An 11,532-nucleotide genomic window follows, 5' to 3' on the forward strand; every position below is an offset into this window, starting at 1 on the left:
AGATGACCACTGGTTCCATTTAGGGCACTGAGACCACACTAGATTTGGGGGATGGAAAATTAGACCAACATAGAATCTCAGGCTAGTAAAAAAAATACAGTCACATAGGAAAAGATTGGATGAATAAAACCAAAATATTTAGTTATTTTTGGTAGGTTCAGGGATGATTTTTTTTCTCTGTATCATTTTTTCTGTTTCCCAAACTTCTCCAACAAATTTATAGCTTTCATTTGAAATATAATTTAAAATGTCAATAAACGATAATTTCTTTCAAAGGTATCAAAAGTAGAGCAGTGGAATGGAGTATAAAATCCAGTATTAGATCCAAATACATACTGGAATTAGAACACAATAAAAGTGGGATTTTAAGTTTATTTTTTAAAATAAATCTATTTTATTTTTAATAATTTTAAAAATAATCTCTGCACCCACCATGGGCTCAAACCCATAACCCCAAGATCAAGAGTCACAAGCTCCACCTACTGAGGCAGCCAGGTGCCCCTAAAAGTGGGATTTTATTTTATTTTATTTTATTTTTTTTTAAAGATTTTATTTATTTATTTGACAGAGAGAGATCACAAGTAGGCAGAGAGGCAGGCAGAGAGAGAGGAAGGGAAGCAGGCTCCCTGCTGAGCAGAGAGCCCGATGCGGGACTCGATCCCAGTACCCCGAGATCATGACCTGAGCCGAAGGCAGCGGCTTAACCCACTGAGCCACCCAGGCGCCCCTAAAAGTGGGATTTTAAATCAGAGAAGAAAAGGTACATGATTCAATAAACTGCATGGGAACAATGTGTAGCCATTTGGAAAAAAAAATAATAAATTGGATCCATACATCATGTCTTATACCAAAAGAAGTAACAAATGGATCACATATTTAAAGGCAAAAATTAAACAAAAAAAAAATACTGAAAGAAATCAAGTAATAACTTTTTAAAAAATTTTATAGTGAAGAACTTTGAAGTATGACATAAAATCCAGAAGTCATAAAAAAAAATTGATACATACATTTCCAACAGCTTAAAAGAGAAATATATTTACATGGCAAAACTGCCAGAAACAAAATCTAAAGAGGGGCTCCCATGTGGCTCAGCTGGTCAAGCTTCGAGCTCTTAATCTCAGCTCAGGTCTTGATTTCAGGGTCGAGTTCAAGCCCCATGTTGGTCTCCACACTAGGTGTGGAGCGTACTTAAAAAAAAAAAGCCTGGGTGGTTCAGTCGTTAGGCATCTGCCTTCAGCTCAGGTCGTGCGTGGTCCAGGGTCCTGAGATTGAGCCCTGCATCAGGCTCCCTGCTCAGCAGGAAGCCTGCTTCTCCCTCTCCTACTCCCCCTGCTTGTGTTCCCTCTCTTGCTGTCTCTCTCCTTCTGTCAAATACATAAATAAAATCTTAAAAAAAAAAAAAAAGACCAAGTACTTAAAAAAAACAAAAAAGACAACAAAATGGAAAACTTATTTGCAACTCATATCACAAAGAGCAAATTTCTTTAATATATAAAGAGCTCTGAGAAAAAGACAACTCAGTAAAAAAATGGGTAAAAGATATAAACAGTTAATAAAAAAGAAAATACAAATAACTAATAGAATAAGAAAATCATAATATGATGCCATCATTTTTTTTAACTCTCAAGTTGCCAGAGAACACTAAGGTTTATAACCCGCCCTACTGGTGAGGAGGCGGAAAAGCACATACATCGCCAGTGGGCCAGCCAACTAGAAAACTGGGTAATTAGACAATACCTACTATATAAAACATACAGGCCCTTTGACTCTGTGATTCCACTTCTTGAAAAGTTGCTTCTCAGATACATACCCGTATGTTTGAAATGACGTGCTATTCACTGCAGCATTGTAATAGCAGAATATTGAAAATAAATAAAATTCTACATGTCCAGCAACAGAGGACCCATTGAGTAAATTCTTAAATATATATATGTATATACACATATATATACACACACACACAATGGAATACTATGTACCCTTTATAAAGGAATGAACAATTATTTCATATAAGGGATGTAAAATAATCTCTAAGATTTACTGTTAAGTAAAAAAAAAGGTGTACAGTATGCAATCATTTACGTTAAAACAGTATGCACTTGCTTTTATGTGCATAGAATACCTCTTGGTATTCTAAGGACTACAGCAAGTCCTTAACAGGAGGCTGATTCATCCTGGGGAGAGGAATGGTTTATAGGGAGAGAAACATACTTTTGTCTCACCCTTTTGCACCTAAAGTAAAGGGTGGGGAGAACTATCACCTTTCTTGGTAGCCGCTCCATTTCTATTGGTTTCAGTTCCAAAGGACAAGGGCAGGAAGTCCCCAGCCTTTTCCACAGGCACCACTGTCAAGCCACACTTCCTCCATCCTGTGCTTGTGCAGCTCATAAAAGAAATAAAATCAAATCTAACTGCAGGTCTTTCTGAGACTGGAAAATGCTACACTGCTGGCTTTGAGGATGGATGAAGATGCCACAGGCCAAGGAGCACAGCTTGCAAAGGGCCTGGCATTATCCTCCCCGAGGGCCTCCAGAAGAAATACAGCCTTGCCAACACCTAGATTTTAACCCTGCAAGACCCCTTTCCAGACTTCTGGCCTACAGAACTGTAAGACAGTGAATTTGCACTGTTTTAAGCTGAAATAAATAGATAAAATAAATGCAAGTCTTTCCACTCCTTGTTCATTCATCCTTTTGCTTTCAGCCCCTTGTTTTAAGATATTTTAGAAGCTTGATTCTGACATCCAAATGTTAACTTTCCCTCCCAATAGCAGTGCCAGCTGCAAAGGTGGTGAGTGTAGCAGGTACCGGAAACTACTGAGCTGACTGAATGCAGAGTTGGAAGAATGGAGCTTTAGGACTTCTCTCCAGATGTGCACCCAGTGAGTCACTAGCTAGGGGGAGAGGGGCACAGGGGTGAGTGGGCTCTCAGTCCACCTGACCGGGCGATATCTGAGATCAAGTTTCCCTAGTTGTCTCCCCAATCGGGTAACATAACAGAGGCACACGATGTCCAGGGAACTTTCCTAGTGGCCATCCAAATAAATAATAAATTATTGTTGGTATTATCACCTACCTTAACTTGCTCTTAGTGAAGATACTGATTCTTTCTCTGGGGGTTCTCAAGCCCACAGTTTTATATTATATGCCAGAATAAATTTGGGGGAGGAATTCACCTCAAATATACCCACCTCGAGTTTCCAGAATCTACCTTTTCATCTTTTCTCAGTGTCAGGACATCTGCAGCCTTCAGGCTCTGTGGCCCCTCTCTTTCTCTCCCCAGCTATCTCACCTGTCTCGGCAAGTGTTCTGGAATCTTCTCTGCAAAGGTTTTTTTTTTTTTAATGCTTTGGGGTTTGCACCTCATTATAAATGGCTAGGTGTTTAGGTTTTGTTTTCCCTTACTATCTTCTATTTGGAGTTTCAGTAACCTCTAAATCATGTTTTGCTTTACTCGACCCAGTTCAGAAATGCTCTTCCTTGTGAGAGAATGAAGCAAATCAGGACTGAGTATTTTGCTTTCTGACGACCGCTAACCTGACACCTCAACCCTCAAGTGGAACCCTATATAATGAATCCTCTTTATTCCTCGTGCTCAGCACATAACCAAAGGTGTCTTCTACTGTCGGCACCTTTCCCAAGCCTCAATTTTTCCAGGATTTCCTTCCCTTCCTTCCACATCTCATACCCTGCCTTTTCACGCTCGAGTGTCAGAGAGCTTTCTTTGGAGCCACGCTGGTTTCCTCGCTCACCGCCTTGCACTGTCAAGGGTTTCTGCAAATAGGCTGTCCTCATTTTCCATTTTTAGAGCTTTCTATCCCTTTCTGGCCACATTCCCACGTAGCTCTCTAAACGCAGGATCATAACTTTTCTCCAATTTTTTCAATTTCTTTTCTAAGACCACGTATTCATTCATCCATTCATTCCAGCCACCGCACCCTCCCCAACCCCAGCCCAGCCCCATGGCTCTTCCTTTTTGATCTTTCTCCTGTGGCTCCTGTGATACCAACAGCACCAGGTAATTCATTGCCTTGGTAGGAAGTAAGGATGGGGGCAGCTCCCCAGTAGCCCTCTCTTCCCATGGAGAGGACACTGTACTGATGCATGTAAAGCATTTTTCAGTGGCTCTGATGAGCTGGGCTGTGATTGCCAGGCCGGAGGCCCTCTTGTGTTGTCCTGCCCTCGGGGCATGTATGGCCAGTTGGAAATGAACTCCCCCAGGGCCATGGCTCCCACGTTCCTCTCTATCTGTCCTACCCAAAAGCTCCCTGTGACCGGTTCCTCCCAGCGTGGCACTGTGCTGCTGTGGAAAGCAGGCAGGGTTTGGAGCCAAACCTACCTGGGTCTGAATTCTGGCTCCGCCCCTTCCTAGCAAGTTGTTTTAATCTGAGCTTCTATTCTGCACACTTGAAAAGAAAATGCACATAATTTGTGGTTGATGGGGTGACGGAGATAATCTATGGACATACTGGTGCATAGAAGGCTTCACATCAATCCCTGTGCTTATCTCAGGGTCATTGATTTTCAGAACTTGTACGTTCTCTATAGACCGTGTTGTTTCCCTTTCTATTCAAACTCTTTCTTTTGGCCGGGTTGCACTGTCTTGGCCTGGCCCGGACAACCTTCCGTTGATGAGCCATGCCCCTCCAGCTCAAAGAATATGGTTCCAGTAGGCCGGACCCTGCATCCTCAACCCTTAGGCTGGGCCCGTGACTCAGGTCTGGCTGGTAGAGGTGCAGAGTGCTCCCCACACGCTCGGCGGTTTACCAGCTGCTCTGTGTTCTGTGTCAGAGTCCTCCAGGGGATTTGTTTGTTCTCTGGAATTAAAAGCTCAAAGAAGTCACGTGAGTAAAGCTGTCATTCGGCCCCTTGCTGGTACATTGAGTAAGCCCGTCTGAGGCGGAAAGCAGGCAGAGGCCCATGGACAGAAGTGATGAGAACAGTGGGGCTCCGAAGGCCTTGTTCCAACCACTGGATTAACTCCTGGCCATTTCTGTTACTTGGGGCCGATAAATTCTTTTCATAATTAAGCCAGGTTGTCGGGTTTCTCAGCATGCAAGCATAACAAGAGACCTTGACCCTTTCGCTATTATAAAGTCACGGGTTGCCTCACATGGAGTTTTGTGTTTAACTTATTTAAGTTTGTTCCCGTACTTTTATGCAGAAAAAAAACCGGCAGGATTCAATGTAGGTGCACAGCACCCTATTAGAAATTCCTCAGACCTGCAGGTCCAGGTCTGAACCCTGGCTTTGTCACTTACTAGTTTTGGGTAAGTGACTTAACCCTTCTGAGCTTCACTTTTCTCAGTTAAATGGGGGTTCTATTTTGCTGATGGGGGTGTCTTATGGGTGTGAACTAATGGATATATGGGCAGGACATGAGATAGGCCACCAAAAAAATATCCTATCAGGTGGTAGGTCCATGTATGCCAGTCATCTCAACATCTTTTATTCTGTGCAGTTGTCTGTAGATGCTGAATTCATTTCTATTTCCCACACTTCTTCCCAGGTCACATCTCTTAGCCACCATGGTTTCTAGGCTTATCGAGAGGACAGGAACTCACAGGCTTTGGGAAGCGATGGAAGATGAGGAGGTGGACAGGAATTTCAAAGTTCGAATGGAGGGGAGGTGGAATTGGGCTTGTTTAAAACGTTGGCGACCGCAGAAGTTTACACCCACTTTGTACTTATAAATATCTCTGTCTCTCAGCTTGGCTCCGCCCGCACGAAGCTTCAGTGGAAGAGAACACAGAGCAGCTGCTAGTAGGTACAAATGTGCAGCGCAGAGGAGGTCGTAGGAGGAGAGCTCACACTGGCTTGGGCACAGGGTTTAAGGATGAAATGGCAAGGAATCTTAAGCAACTGGGTCACTAGGAGGGTCTGATCCCTTGCTGGAAGCCGGTGTGGGCAGAGAAAGATGGTGGTGTGGGCTGCAGCCCCAGGGACCCATGGCTCTCCAGCTTTATCTCGTGCCTGCTGGCCCGTGCTGGCCAGGGGGAAGACAAGATAGGAGGCGACTGCCGAGCACAGACAGGCACTGGGAGTTCGGGGATGACAAAGTCAAGAGGCATTTCTGGGAATCCAGCTGTGACTTCTCAGAAGTAGGGGGAGGGGCAGAGAGGACTCAAGGTCATCTCCAGGGTTTTTGGTCTGAGAAACGGGGTCACGATGAAGGGTTTAGTGAGGTTGGAGAACGGAAGTGCCATCGAGGTAGGGTTGGTGAGAGGGGCTGAGACGTAACTCAGTGTGAGGACCTGAAGGACGACGTCCGTTCAGGCCACAAATGCTTATGGAGGACTACGTGTTAGTTCCCGTTCTGGGTGCTTATCACACGGCAGAAGTACAGCTCTGAGAGGTTAGCACTGTTGGAGATGCAATTTCCTTGCCCTTGCCTCTAGCGTCTGCTGACTCCGGGACATTGCCCGTACTGTCTGTACTCGTCAACGACCCCCCGCTTCTAATTCTTAAGTAACAACAGCTCCCAATTAAATGTACTCCATCAGGCACTGCGCTAAATTTAACACTCCAATAAAAGCAGTATTCTCATTTTTGAGATGAGGAGCCCGAGGCTTCAAACGATTAAGCAACTTGCCCAAGTTCATGTGGCTGCTAAGTGACGGAGCTGGAAATTGCTCCCAGGATCCTCACTGTCCTTAAAAGACCAACTCAAATGCCACTCTTTCGTGAAGTCTTCCCTGAGTTTCCCCGGCAGGGATGTGAGCGTGCCCTCTGGTGGGTCCCGCGGTGCTTGCTTTCAGCCTCTGCGGGCACGCACTGCCTTGTACAAGCCACCACAGCGAGCGCGGAGATTCGGGGAGGGCCGTTTCAGCCGACCAGGCTTTGCTGTTCCACACATGGTTCCATTTAATCCTCCCAACATTCCTAGCTTTTATGTCCTTGCCATGCTGCGCCCCTCCCTTGCTGCCCAGCCGGCGCCATGGGAAGGGACTGAGGACATGCCTTCGGTCCCCTGTGGCCCCCAAGACAGGACTGTGTGCAGGTTGCGCACTTGATAACGGAGCGCTGCATTTACAAACCCTAAATGTGGGCCCCTGGGGAGAGGGTTGGAAAGGCAGGATACTGCGCTCCAGTGGGAGGTGAGCAGTCTTAAGTGAGGTGCGGCTCTGTTCTTTCCGTTCTCATCCTCCTCATTCGTTTCCAGCCAAAGCACATTCTCTCCAGTCTTTTGATGCCAGAAGGGCAGGGCCCCAGACTGGATAGAAAGCAAGTAGGTACTTTCTTGTCCTTATCTAACCTCTGACTCCCTAGGCTACTCTGGAAATAAACTGCCATACCGAATAGCTTTTCCATGTAAATGTGGCATCACCGGAGAAGAGTCCGTCTTTCCAGCTGCCTTGGCAAGGCCGGAGCTGGTGCTGCTGGAAAGCTTTCTCACCCGTCATCTGGCTGTGGACTTTGGGAGAACAGGCCTTGTTCCATGAATGGCTTTCCCTCTCCAGACGGTGGGGAATCTTGACCAGCACGTCCCGGTCCTACTTCTGATTCTCTCCCTCTTGCCCTTGCCACTCTCTGAAGCACCGTTTTCGCCCACAGTTTGGTGTAGGGTACAGATTTGCATCTATCTGAAAACATTCTTTGTCAGGGCTGCAGTAAGTTGGTTCCAGAACAGTTGTGGTTTTAGTGCAAAATCTGCCTAATTGGTCCCAGGCAGGGCATTTGGGGCCTGGGATGCAGAAGAATCCACTTAGGAGATGAAGAAAAAATGGGCTTTTTAAGATTCTATCTCCCAGCCGTGCGATCACGGCAGACTGGCAGGGCCTGCTGGGGAGACTGAACACAAGCACTGCCAGGGGTCCTCCTCCAGACATCGCTTTAGGCACAAAACAGATAAGGAAGCTGATTCATGTGCACAGAGCTGTCTGGAAGGAAAACACTGTCAGTTGCCTTACAAAATTAATCGCTGTTACCATCAAAGATGTTTTTCCCAAAGAGGGTAGTTTTTGGTTGGTGACAAAAGAATCTTTCAGGGCGCCTGGGTGGCTCAGTTGGTTAAGCAACTGCCTTTGGCTCAGGTCACGGTCCCGGAGTCCCAGGACCGAGTCCCACATTAGGCTCCCAGCTCCATGGGGAGTCTGCTTTTCCCTCTGACCTTCTTGCCTCTCATGCTCTCTCTCACTGTCTTTCTCTCAAATAAATAAATAAAATCTTAAAAAAAAAAAAAATCTTTCATTCACAACTTTCCTTCTAGTACAAAAACCAGAATGCAAGATTCTGGATCACTTGTCTGAAAAGACAGTAAGATGAGGGACCAATAGAGGGAGAAAAAGTAAAATGAGAGGTCGCATGTGACATCCTTAGGTAAGCCTAAAAATCTCCGCAAAGGAGATAAAACACATCTTTGTCTATACCTAAATAACAAAAACCAAAACCTCCAAAGATATAAATCACTATGGCACTAAGGGAGGCAGCCTGAATGAACCCATTCAATATGCAGGGATGTTCTAGAAGAATCCATGAGAGGAACTGACACATTTGTCACTTTCAAGAAACGTTAACCCTGCAGTGTAGGAGGGAGTCCACACACGTGGACTGAAGGTACTCCCAGGAATCCTCACCATCAGTAACTCAGCTTTCCATCTGCATCAACTATCAGAATGGTTGGGAAAAGCGATGGTAATCACTCCTACTTTTGGCTATTTCACCTGTTTGTCGCTCTGCAGTCAAGAACTAGGTCTGTCCTGATTTAAGACCATTCTACTCTACTCTGTGGGTGGCATGTTTTTCTACTTCACTGCTTTGATCAAAATGCAGGGCCTTTTTGCCTGGATGGCTGAATTACTCATCATCTGGCTCACTGGCTACTTTTTTTCTCAGCACTTCATAGCCTCCATGAAACAGAAAACATACCTTGGATTTGAAAGACTGCAGTGTGAATCTGGCTCGGAATTACCTATGTAATTTTAGATGCATTACTAATTTTCCTTATTCCTAAATTCTCTTTCTTTCTGAAGTAGGATACCTCCTCTACCAAAGATTCTGAGAATTAAAACTTACACGACAGGCTTGACAGACATTATTTTCATTCCTTCCCAATGTTTTTCTCTCTCCTTGCTCCCTTAACATGCCACAAGATCTTAAAGTGACCAGCTGCATGGACTGTGATGTGACAGGCTAGTTTTTCTCTAAAGCCCAGAAAGGCTGATGTTTTGGTGGGCCTGGTTTAAAAGGCTAAATGTGATTTTTTGACCCTAACAGATTTTCAGATCAGAAAGAAGTAATGCCATTGCTGTGTACGCCCTGAACCTAGCAGCGTGTAACAGGTGCAGTTTCCGCTTTGTCAGACGAGTTTGTACTGTAATTACAAGCCATGGAGGAGCAGGGTTTGAAGGCGGACCTCATCCGGTCGGGAGGACTGAGACTTCAGAGAGAGAGGGCATGAGGATGCAATCTCACCATAGAGGGAGAATCTCAACGCAGAGAGGGAAAGGCAGCTATTTTTGGAGTAGAAAATTATAGCAAAGCCAATGTTGAGTTTAGGTTCAGTAAGAAGCTGGAATATAGGGTTATGTGTTTTGTTTTTTAACGCACGCTCCATGCCCAGTGTGAAGCCCAACCCGGGTCTCAAACTCCTGACCCTGAGATCAACACCTGAGATCAAGAGTAGGAGGCTTAACTGACCGTGTCACCCAGGAGCCCTATAGAGGGCTATGTTTAAAGTTTCCTTCACCCGAAGGCTGCTTCTTTGCCCTATTTTTACAGCCACTCCAAAAGCTGCAGGAAACCCCCAGATTCTTTTATTCAATCAAGGCTTCAGTGACGATCACACTTTGCGGGGGACTACTTCCTGGCAGCTCAGCTCAGCACTGCCACGGCAAACCACTTGCCCAGTTCCACAGGTGCAGCTTACTAGATGATTCTTATCTAAATTCTTACACAGGATTATTTCTTGCAGGTGGATCTTAAGAGTACCTACATGTATTTCACCCTTGAATAACTTCAGACGTCTGATTATGTTAACAGCCTATACAGTTTCATGGAGGACCACTGGTATAGTACCCTTGTTGGATCTGTAGCTTGGAAGAAGTCAGACGGACTGACTGGACAGCACTTAGAAAAATTCCAGGCCTTCCAAATCCTGCATGGCCCAACTTGCATCGGCAAAAACCGAAGCCATGGCGCCCTCTGGTGGCAGACTGGTTCTTCCAGTCCAAAAAGCTTCTCGACTAGTATAGGCCGGTGTGTATGAGCACAGAAGCCACAGGATAATAAACATGGCACATTTTCCTGGATCATCTTTACTGAAGATTTTTTTGGAAGGAAAAAAGTGGGTAATGCAAAACATTTTTATATTAAAACAAATGCAGATAATATTGAATAGAATATAAAATTTACATTACTTTTTGAGACAAAATAAGATACATCAAAGACATTTCAAGGTAGGCTGCACATGAGCTTCAGGCTGTATTCCTACACCCTGAGGGAGGAGACCCCTGCAAGCTCACTCTGATATTATGGGTGCGGCTCTTTTGACAGAGAAGTCTGAGCAGCAGCAAATTAAGTGCTTACTCATTTGGCAAAATCCCAGTGGATTATTGAAGTGAAACCATATGCTTTCTCATCTTAGAGCATTTGAACCTGCTTTAAAAGGCCTGAGTAAATAGGAGCTTTTATGCTTGAGTTGAAATGATTTCCTTCTAAAATGTTTTTTTTTCTTCCTATGAATGCTAACATGCCTGAGGGTATGACATGCGAGGTGGTCAGTATCCTAAGCGGAGGTGGTCAGTATCCTAAGCGCCCCGTGGACCTAAATGGGCCTTATCAGGTATGAAGTTTTAAGTACACTTTCCAAGGGCGTCACTAGGAAGGAAAAGCAAACTACTTACCTTCAGCAACAACAACAAAGAAACAAAATAAAAACTGAATAAAAGATTATAAGATGATAATCTGTACGGAAAATATTATATACACATGGAAATGTATAATGATACAATTTAGGGACTGGCAAACACTTAGCTCTTAGAGAAGGGGCTACTGCTGCAGTATTCACTTTTCATATTTTATATGACAATTTCTTTTGGTGGTGGTGGGGGGGGGAGAAGCCAATAGGGTTGCTTTCCAAAACCTGGTTGTTCTCTGTAATTTTCCCTTTTTTGTTGTTGTTGGCAATCATCTATTACTGAAGAAGCAGACAGCCTGTGTGGAGATTTTCCAGGGTCATTAGCAATGGATTGTCTTTTTCAAGGATGAGAGGGTTAATCAAATGTGCTTATAGAAAGCACATAATGGGAGGCAGATTCTGGCGGATGCTGAGGTTTTAGGGTCTACTAAAGAAAAGGTAATTCATAACCTCCCATATAGTTTACCTTATTACATTTCTTAAAATTTTATAGAATTACTTCTTTCTTCTTGAGAATGTATTCTACATTTTACAAAGCCTTAAAATTAAGACTCAAATCACATGACAACCTGCCTATACCTTTTGAGAAAATACCCCCGTTTACAAAGAACGAGCCTGGAGCAAAAATGTCCCATTTCAGAATAACTAAAGGGGGAACATCAGGGGTAAATAATG

The sequence above is a fragment of the Mustela nigripes genome, unplaced genomic scaffold (genome assembly GCF_022355385.1).
Source record: "Mustela nigripes isolate SB6536 unplaced genomic scaffold, MUSNIG.SB6536 HiC_scaffold_76, whole genome shotgun sequence".
In the NCBI taxonomy this organism is placed as follows: domain Eukaryota; kingdom Metazoa; phylum Chordata; class Mammalia; order Carnivora; family Mustelidae; genus Mustela; species Mustela nigripes.